We start from the raw sequence: 11,224 nt of genomic DNA on the forward strand, positions 1-11,224 counted from the left end.
TTTAAGGTCCTAGGTCAACCGGTGACCTCTGAGGTCAGGTCAAGTGCCCCAAGGTACGGTTCCGTTTTTGGTGAATAACTTCGCAAAAAACGGCCGCAGTGCCCCGATTTTGGCAGCATCGTGCTCGCCTCGCTCAGGCGCGTCGAATGATATACTTTTTGTTCGGGTCAGGTCAACTTAGGGTGTTGACCTCAGGTCAAGGTCAGGTCAGCACCCTGCAGGTCACGAAGTTGGTCGAAATAGGTTATGTCGCATATCATTCGATTCGAAAGGTCTTCGTGAGTCCATTGGTGGCCTTTCCGACTCGATAGCTTAACCCTCGCCCGCACATGCCATTTTCCCATCCTAGAACGCGCATGGGGCCACCCCCCCGCGCCATTTCGTTCCTGTTGGAGATAGAGCTTAGCAGTAAAGACCAAAAAGATTTTTTGGGAAGAGACGAATCCAATGATACCCAGTTTTACCTTCTCAGGTCAGTCATTGACCTTCCAGGTCAGGTCAAACTAAAAAATGTTGCTGTTTTGGGTCACCGTTGGATATCAAGTGCGCTGCTTATCAAATACCGATGACGATGCTGTTTCCTGGTGCCAAGCCAGCTAGAACCTCTTTGTCACACTATCCGACCAGAATTTTGCTGCTGAGGTCATTTCAGATCAAGTTAGGTCAAGGTCAATTATATGTGTTTGTATGTCTGTGTGTGTCTGTGTGTATAGGTACTGATGTGTGCACCGATTGTTTTTGGGTCCATATCACATGAAATCATGCTCTGAGAAGCTTTTACCAAAAATGCAGTCAAAAAACTTCACAAAAAGTAAATTCAGCTTGCCTAAAACGCAATTATCTTAGATAACCTAGGTTGACCTTGACCCTGACCTTGACCCCTGTGCATCGTCGAACAACATGTTCCATGATAGGTGGGAGGCAAGACTGGCAAAAAAGGCCGAAATCAGGGTGTCAAAAGCTCACAAGGCCCATGGCAAACGCAAGATGTTGAGAATTGGCCATTTGGGTCATGACATGACCTGAAAAACAAGGTCATATCTCCGAAACCAAAAATCACAGAAACTTGAAATTTTCAGTGGACATCAAGAAAGGATAGACGAGCAGCTATACGAAAAATCAGCCTTCTAGCTCTAAAAATGTTGAGTGCAGAGCAGAAAGACTGCCTGGGGGGTGGCAACCACCCCCCCCCCCCATGTGCGGGCGAGGGTTAATTTGATCAATAGTTATTGACGAAAAACTAATATGACCTTGATGACGTCATAAATGACGTCACGCAAGGTCAACATTGCAAACGTGACGCATCTAACCTTGCAAGGAGTGCATCAAATCCCGATTCTGCGTGCTTGAGATAGTTCGAGATCTTCCCGGCGCCAGAATAGCAGTTTTCATTTTTCCCCATTGACTTATAGTCAAAAGATCCGGCTTGAATCAAAGGTCAGGTATGCCAAGTTTCAGCTCTCTATCGCCAGCGTGTTCGGAGCTATCGCGAAAACCCCTATGGGGGGGGCGGCACCCGCCCCCCCCCCTCGGCCGGCGAGGGTTAACATCACAAGCCTATGTGAAGATGCTGAATAATGCGTCCTGCTTCGCGTAAACGAGCGAAATCCATCCGATTCGTTATACATGATTATGACAGATTGTGGCTCATAGCTGTACTGACCCAGGTGTCAGTTACCTACTGACAGGGACATCCCCAGCCAGCAATCCCACTTCGTTCCCGATCGGGATTTTCGGACTCAGCCCGCACCACCCCGATCGGGACCGGAGTGGGACAGGATTGGGAAATGAGACACTTTGTACGGGTTGGAACGGTCCGGATATCCCAAACCCGCACGGTCGGTTGGGAGATCCCGCACGTATCCGGACCGCCTTATGACGTTTTAACAAGCGCTTAACTCCGATCCCGATCGGGATTCCCCCATGGGTGAAACTTTGACATTACCATTGGGGTCCCAAACGTCCAAGGGGGTCTCCATTTAGTGGGGGCCTCCAAGCAATTAGGGGCCTCCAATCGTGGAAGCGGTAATTTACGAACCACGCCAGGGCCTCCTCTAAGAAATTTTCACTGGGGGACCAGAGGCTCAGAAGCCAAACCCAGGGTACCCCCAAATCCAGTTTTCTCATCGGATTTAGGCCACTTATTTTTCGTCACAGCTCGGATGCCATGAATTAATTTTTTTAATATTAATAAAGAAATGGTGGGTCACCTGACCCTACTGGTGGTTCCAGGCGAGCAGGGTGACATTGTATGTAAATTTTCCCCGCGGCGTCCGAAATCGACGAAAATTTCTGGCTTTGTCACTTTCGACAATAAAACAGAATGCCTTCATAATAAAAAAATAATTTAACGGCACAGCATTGCGCAAGGAATCTAACCGACCCCAGAAAGTGTGAGGGTTAACCCTCGCCCGCACCTGGGCGAGGATGGCCACTTTTTAACCCGCGCCCCACTGGGGGGGCTATTTATAGCCCCCCCCTCCCGTTTTTCTGCAATAACTTCCAAACCGCTTGACGTATCGACGCCAAACTTTCAGTACCTTCGGCTGCATTAATTTGACACCTTGTGTCAAAATTTGAACTTCGAACCTACCATAGGTCGGCCGGAAATGACGTCAGAGTGACGTCATGTTCGGCCGATTTCGACGCAAAACATTGAACCACGGCAATCGCTCCCAAGAGATCAGTTTTTAAGCTAGATCCAATTTCTTTGCATGAGAGGACTCAGAATAGACTGCGCTATCAAACTGCCATCTCGGATTTTCGAAATTTTGATAATTTTGAAAATTGTATATAGTGGCCGTTTTCACGACGGAATAGCAGGCATCTATTTAATCCCCATTTGATCCTTTGGTTCCTCAGGAATTTTAGTAGTTCTTTTTAGTAGGTTCCCCAGCTTTCGAATGAATGGTGCGTTAGTTTGCTATTTTTCTATTAAATATCACATTGATTTACTTTATCTAAGGATTTATCACTAATATCAACATAAAGCGTAAGCACGATTATAAAATTATGAAATTATTAAATACTAGTACAATAGTTAAAAAAAGATACTGAGTTGCCAGGCTACAAAGAATATATTCATTTATGGCGCACGACAGACATTTAGAAAGCAGCGCCCTGTTTTATTGCACGCTGCTAGCCGCTTCCATTGGGTTTTGCAGGCCGACGTCATTGGTCGTTACACGTATGATGTCACGCGACTTGTGGCCTGTCACGGCTCTTTAAAGGGACACTCCCACCTTAACATTAGTTTTGAGTTGAGATAGCCAAATTGGTGGCCATGGCCTGCAAATACCGGTTTAGGCACTCACAACATCGACAAATGCTTTAATTCGGAGATATGGAATTTCAAACTTGCAGTTTTCGGATTCTAAGGGGCTAGTGCATTGGTATGCCCCCTTAGAATTTGTGACGTCAGCGGAGATCTAACGATTTTTAAATCTTTTACTAAAACGTTTGGTAGCACGCGGTGGTATATGCTGTTTTGCGCGCAACAAATGCCGCACTTTCAAATAAAGTCGCTAGAAACAGCGGAGATCCCAAAAAGTAAACAAAAGTAAAAGTCTAATATCTTGAAAACCGGTGAATATTTTTCGATGAAATTTGGTAGATATTCGTTTTCGCTCTTTCTGAACCGAGCGACATCACTTTCGTGCCAATTCATTAACTTTTTTGAAGGTGGGAGGGTCCCTTTAATGATCTCCACTAAATGAATGCAACAATGGCCTTTTAAGTTGATCTCTGTGGCCATCTGTCTATGGAGCGACCAATATGAAAGTTGGGTGAATTTACCGGGGTTACATGACTATGAGCAAGCAAATGTGTATCAGGAATGGATTTAGGTGGAGAATTGCGCTGGACCATGAGTGCTCGAACGCTCCCAATTCCACGCCGGTTTGGCTTTGGAGCCGAGACAGACGATGCGGGTCAAGGTCACCGCTGGGGTAACGGTGGATTGGCTGCGCCCGAGCACCCGTAACGCGGCACAATTCTCCATCTATGGATTTTCCTATTCACTCAGCATTGTGATAGGCGTTCGTAATAGCATTTACTCTGCTCATGTACCTATCCCCGGTTATTTAAAAGAAGTTTTTGTGGGGGAATATCACGGCTTTAGGTACTCGGTGGCCCTATTCACGACTTTCAAAGAATGCTCCGATAACTAAACACCGCACAGACCTACTGCATTAGTGAATCTGACAGAAGTTCTGTGGAATTACATCCCCCCTCACCACACCCCTAAAAACTCATCCAGTGTCCAAAACCACTTTTATCGACTCGCCAAAAAAAAAAAAAAAAAACACACACACACACATACACACACAAAGCATGGGGCATGTCAGCTCTCAGTTCATTTATCATTGTCTTTACCATGGTTCAATTGCATTGCGCGATTTAAAGCACGTGAGTGCCTATATAGTATATATGTAGAAAATAATATCTACAGCAAAACATCCAAAATTACAAAGGCTACAATGCTTAAAAAGTAGGTTCATCAAGGAAGCCCATTTTTACTTGCGTTGTGTTCCCAACCATGCGATTCCAACGCGGGCTATTCGCAACGTCTGTTAAGGCACGTTAACAACTGACAAGCCGCCACCGCTGCCACTTATTCATAGATGGTTGATATCGCAGCTTGGGCGTCAGCAGCGCGGCCCACAACGCGTCGGCGCCAGCGCACGCAGCTCTTGGCACTCGGCAGCCGGTGTTGCGACTTAACGGCCGGCCGGCCCCATGAAGGAGAAGCTCTTGGTGAAGCTTTGTGATCGCCTCATAGCCGCCTTGGAAGTCATCTTTCTTGGCAGATCCATCCGTTCAGATGGTACGGTGCAGTCTGGATAAAGGACGAAGTCCAACGCCGCTAACCCCGCGACCGCCACCCCACAACGTGGCCGCAGACCGAACGGGCGTAAGGGCCGTAAGGGCCACCCCGCCATCCGGTAGGTGGCTGAGCAGCCGGGCGCAGCGGCGCCTGGGCGGCGGCCGCGCTGAGATGAAGTCCCAAACCGCCATGTCGCCATCACCGCCATCACCATTGCTGCAGCTGTTCCCAACCGCCTCAATCGCCGCCGTTTTGCCAGCAGTCGCGCCGCGGAATGGCAGAAGCTCCAGAGTAGCCTCCAGCGCCCCTCTCCGCACGTGTGCAGGTGCACTGCGGCCGCCGGGTCCGACGTCCAGGCAGAACATGATATTTCCATGCTGCTCCGACGGTGGGCTGGTCTTGTTTGGGCGTTCCTCCACTGTGACGTCGGTCACGCCTGCCCCGGCCAGGGCGCAGAGGCCGACGTGTCACCATCCGGTTGCAGTTCTCACTCCTCAGTCGGGTCGCAACGTGTACCTCTTCCGCAGCGTGGAGCGCGCTCCCGCTGGGCAGCGATACAGCCAAAAGTAGCATAGCATGCGGGCGGCCAGCGCTGCGCCGGACAGCGGACCCATGCCGGGGGTATGCCGGTCTCGGCCATTAGCGGGGTCGTCGGGGCCGAGGCTGTACATACAGCTGGTGACCGCGTGAGCCGCCAATCGAAGCTCACGGCTTATAAGCTCGACGCGGGCATCACACGCCGTCCCGATGGGAGCTCCACGACGCCGCCGCGAACTCCAGCGCGGCTCGCAGCGCGAAGACCAGTACGGACGGCCGGGGCAAACGGCGTGCGGGAGTCGCAGGCGACGTTCTGCGGACAGAAAGGGTTGGGCATAAGCTGGTCGGCAGGACACTCTTGAGCCGAGCCTTTGATGTAATTACAGATGATCCAGAAGCATGCACAAAAATTCATGACACACTATTCTCATTTATGTATTTGCTACATATGATATGATATACCAGCTCATGATCAGTGACGCATTCTGGGCAATATGTTCTAAAGTGAAGTAACTGAAGTTACAGCTTAAAAGCTTAAAAAAACAGCTTAAAAAACACACACACACACATTCGATAGCTTATGAGAATAACATGCCTTGTGTGCTTAATGCAGGAAAATATTTTTTCACTTTTTTAGAAACAGCAAAAGAGTTGTCAACAAGCCATGTCAACTATCTAAACAATTTTTATGGAAACTGCTGCTCTAGCTAGCTTAACCCTCTAGTGCCCCCGGTATCATATCTGTAAGTCAATTTGCAGAAAATTCGCCTGCTAATCATAGAGGTGAAAATTGTTGAAAACCCTGCTGTATCAGAAGTGGTACGTCTTGGCAACCACCTGGTGGCAAAATTTTTAAGTAATGATTTCTCAGTTTCCCACCAGGTGATTTTGAAGAGGGTCAGTTTGTCCTTTGCCGAAAATCAATTTGAGATGCAAGTGTAAATTTAAGCATTTAGAAAACAAAAAATTAGTTATTTGGAAAGAAACTTGGCATACTGTGAGACAAATGTTCAACATATATCATAGTATGTTGCAAAACATCGCAACTTTTTCAGGGTCAAAGATATGGACCCCTATTTTTGGGGATACTAGATATGATACAGTGGGCATAGCACTCCAATATTTTCTATGAAATTTTCGCCGCTGCAACATACGGTGTGCCAATACCATAGTTTTCTCAGGTGATAAGCATTGCAATGGCCTGTGCGTCATTGCAAACGACGATGATACAAGATGCATAAATTTGTGAAGTTCGCACCTCTTGCGCCAGATAACTCTATTTCGCTCCAGACTTAAAATGTCATAACGATATTGGTACGCTTATGCCGCCTCTCATCCTTGTCAATCTTCCAACATCTAGCTTTCTATATGAGTGGCCTTACATGCCTCATACATCTCGACTTTTCTAACGCTCATAGGAATATGGTTTTGCAACTGTTCGACGATGACAAGACAGACTCCGGACCGAAGGGCGTGGTTCCTTTGATTTCCTATCTAAGAAGTAGGCAACCATGCACTGCTGCCAAGTTCCAGCAGGTGCCTGACACCTGGTAAGCATTTTCACTGCCAGGTATGTCATTTGTTGTCATATATTGACATATACCGCCAACTGTGGTAGCTGAGTGCCACTGAACAAAAAGGATTTATAGGTACTAAATTAACATGGATACTACTTTTGTACTGACCATAAGAATAAAAGTTGCGGCATTGCGTAATAATGCGTATGCTCACCTCCATATGAGGTCAATGAATATTGTGCAAGTTCCTGCCGATCGGTGCACAGTTACCTGTACCTGTGTTGTCTGACACGTACAACGGTTATTGCACTGGTCAGTGCGCGGCTGTTATACTGACGCCGATGACATCAGGACCGCACGACCAGTCAAAGTACTAACTGACGATTCACAGGCTGAGAGTTTCAGTCACCCGAGATTGTCCGGCTATCATGAAGATAAACCAACATCGTCTTTGGCATTGATCCCGGTCCGTCGGCAGACTGTCCAGCATTTTGCATCAGAACTGCTTCACTTCAACCAATTACCGCGAGCCAACTGTAAGGTCTTCATTTCTATATCAAGTGTGCATAACGCATCTACGTTTGAGAAGCACGGCCCACATGTCTGAATTATGAAAAAATTGCACAAGTGCAACGCGCTGTATCGTGGAAATTGAAGGAATAGAAGGCACTCGTAAATAGATGCCTATGATTAGCGTTGTTCCCTAAGCACCGACTGAAAGGACATTTTGATACAAGAAGGATGCCAATGAAATATTAAGAAAATGTTCTGATAAAAAGTGCATAGTAAAGGATGTCTTGTTGGCATTTTACACATTTTAACTGCCACTTTTATCACTGAAATTTTTAATGATATATATTTTCTCATCTATGTCTTCACTTCCTTCTGTGTGGTCTGATACCACTAAAAATTACCAAGTGGAATGCCCAATGTATCATATTTGATACAAAATTTATTTCCGAAATTTGAACTGCGAAAAAATATTGGACTCCAGATTTCGAACAAGGGACCCAAAATGAATCATATGTTACAAGGTGCTAATTTTAGGAACCGTGGAACTATGTGTGGGCATTAGAGGGTTAAAGTTCCACAACGTTTCCGGAGCACCGTACCCAAACTCAGTTCATGTTACAAGAAAAAACAGTAATAATGCCTCCTAATTTTGAATGAAATATAGGTATGAGTAATTTGATTTGGAAAGCAACAAATTTCCGCACATCATTTTAGCAAAATTACTATTTTCTTCAGTCATCAGGTTACACAAAACTATAGCAAACTTTATGATCTAGTTTACACAAAACCAAAGCCCCGATTTTAACAAATGTAGATAAAATTTAAACAATTTTAAAAAATGTATCGTGGAGAAAATGAAAAGTGTAGATTTGTAAAGCCGGGATATTTCAATTTCACGGATTAGGCACTTAAAGAAATATCTTCACCTTTCTTTGAGCCACCAGCCTTCACCCAAGTTTTACACGAATGTAGTGAAGCAGACAATGTGGCAACTCAAAATTGTGATGGTTTGAGATAATTATGACGGTAAAAGAAAAAGCAACACAAGGTTCCTTACCCTCGTTTTTTTGACATGGGTTCAGATGAGGCTTCAACTGTTGCCGACCTGAGGAGCTATAGGGACTTGAGCTTTCCAAAACTCAATTTCTAAAGGCACTGAGCAGTGAGCAGTGTTTGGCTTTCACACGAATGCGATAGTAAGTTATATGAAGTTGACAAAGCAAGCAAAGCAAAGCATGATGCCCCGCGCGTCCGCCCGCGACCACGCCCCGCGTCCGACTCCCGACCGCCGCGTGACCCGAGGCGCCCGGCGGTCACGTGACCTACCGGCCGGGACTGCAAACGGCCTTCACCACCATTCTTGTATGACGTCATATCCTACTGAGGTGCTGATTGGTCGGAATTAGATACCTGAAGGTAATTATCTGCCGTAGTTATTTTTGTTTCATTGTTTTGCGTGTTTTCTTATATGAAATGTAATTAAAAAATTTGTCATATTTTAATCACCATTAAAACATAAATGAATAGGTATAAAAGAGAACTCGATATATACTTTCCTTGTTTTTAAGAATTCCGGAATTAGATACCCGAGGGAGCAAAGAGGGAGCAAGTTGCCACGCTGATTTAATAGGGGAGAACGGGGCGATTTGGCCGCCTTTTTGTAAAAACGATATTTTGAGAAAACCAGTGCGCGTTTGGTCGATTTTTCCATGGAGGGGTGTGGGGCGTTCAATTGTTGTTCTGGCTTATTACTTGCATCATGCCGGGACATCTCGTTTCGGTGGTAATTAACCGTTCTTTCAAATACTGCACGGCGGCCAAATGACCCCGGTACCGGGGTCATTTGGCCGGGGGAGTGGGGTCATTTGGCCGGGCATGTGATTCAGAGATATACCTATTATAGAGCTGAGACAACCTGAAATATTGACGCCCAAGATTGTGCTTAACTCATGAATTCTGGATTGACTCGACGCATGACTGATGTGACGATTCAGATGCCCCAATGCTGACACAAATGATGAGCATCGTGACTCATCGTTGATTCGCCTGAAATCCTTAATTTTTCAAAGGACTAGGCTTACGCTCGATTCATTTGAATCAGTGCAAGTGAGGAGCCACATTTGATTTACGAGCTTACGACTCATGAGTTGAGCACTGCCCAGTGATAACAACAGCCAACTGTAATGGCTGCCAAATCGTAGATTGCTTTAGACAATCGCACTGCAAAAAATTCCTTTGTGCACGAGTTGTTTGTTCGTAAACACGAAATAAAAACGATTCCAGCAGGCCCCGTCTTCGACCCAGCACTTCAGATCACATCCAATGTAAAATACGGTCCCGACGACATGGACACATGTCCAGTCATCACTGCGCTTCACTGTTTTTCACCTTTGCGCCCCTGTTTCTTCGACGGTCCAGCTCCCGACGTTCGATGGTTCGACGGTCCAGCTTGTGGACCCCGCTGTTTGCTCCTCGCCATACGTGCCTGTTGCTCGTCATCCAAAGCCGTCCGCTCCGGGCTGTTAGTCATGATTTTAGAACGCCCTTTCTTCCAACCGGCTTTTCGAACGTTGATGCGCAGCTGCGGAAGTGGTCGGATGGACTCCATGGGCTTCCGACTGGAGCACAGCCGCGGCACTCGGCAGGCGGCTGGAGCACGGCAGCGGCAGGCAGCTGGAGCACGGCCGGCCCCGGGGCTGGCGGCTGGAGCACAGCCGCGGCAGGCGGCTGGAGCACGGCCGGGGCCGCGGCGTGCTGATCTGCCGTCGCTGGGGCGACAACTGGTGCGAAGACCGCCGTCGGCACAGTCTTCGTCGTTGAAGATATCCTGGTATAGCAGGGATATCCCGGCCGCTTCGAATCTCTTAACCCGCGGATGTTCTTCCGCTTGAAGGTGGCGTCTTAGGCACGACGAAAAATCGCCGCCACCGGTAGAGGTCGATGTGACATCACGGGTTCGCCATCTGCCGCCGGGTGCCGAAAGCCAATCAGCGGACACCTTGGTTAGGTCGTCCCTTGCATTTAGACTGCGCCGCATTACCACCCTCAGTGGCAGAACTTAGCCAGCGCAGCGCGTCGCTCGAAGACTAGGCAAAAAATCAACTGAGTCGCTGGGCGGCCAATTCGCCCCGTATGGGGCGGCCAATTTACCCCAATATGACATTTTTAGGAAAAGGGGTCCACAGACAAGCAAAAATTGTTACTTAAACTTGCAAAAGGGTCAGACAGCTCCCTGAATCACCAGATTGTTCTACCAATAAAGTTAAAATTTTGATGTCACCCAAATAAGGGACACTATGCAACTTTTCGTAAAGAAGAAAAAGTTACGTTTTTTAGCCAAAATTCAAATATCGTTGGCTTTACAAAAAACTGGGCGTCGTCGAGTTTCCTTAGTTTCTTTCCAAAGTAGTTCTTATGACGGCGGATGGCGCCATATTCAAAAATAATCGCTCGGGACCGTCAAAACGCGTAGACATGGGGCGGCCAAAGTGACACGGGCGGCCAAATGACCCCGCTCTCCCCTACCTCATAGTCGAAAGGTGGGCTACTAGAACCAAAAATTGCTGTGTTTGTAAATAAATAAGTGATTTGAGGGCAAAAAATGCCCGGATTTAAACTTCTAAAATTATTTTGAACATAAAATATTTCAGTTTGAGGGATGTTAAGGCCTCTAAGGGTAGGTACTTTTTAGGTATCAAATAAGTTCCTCTGCGAAAGTTCCGTCGTGAAAACGGCCAATAAAATTCAAAATTTATATTTTTACATTTTTTTCAAAATGTTTTTGACTTTTCGAAAAATCCGGAACATATGTGATAGAACGCATTATTATGAC

Source organism: Amphibalanus amphitrite, unplaced genomic scaffold, assembly GCF_019059575.1.
Source record: "Amphibalanus amphitrite isolate SeventyFive unplaced genomic scaffold, NRLGWU_Aamphi_draft 000800F_arrow, whole genome shotgun sequence".
Classification (NCBI taxonomy): domain Eukaryota; kingdom Metazoa; phylum Arthropoda; class Thecostraca; order Balanomorpha; family Balanidae; genus Amphibalanus; species Amphibalanus amphitrite.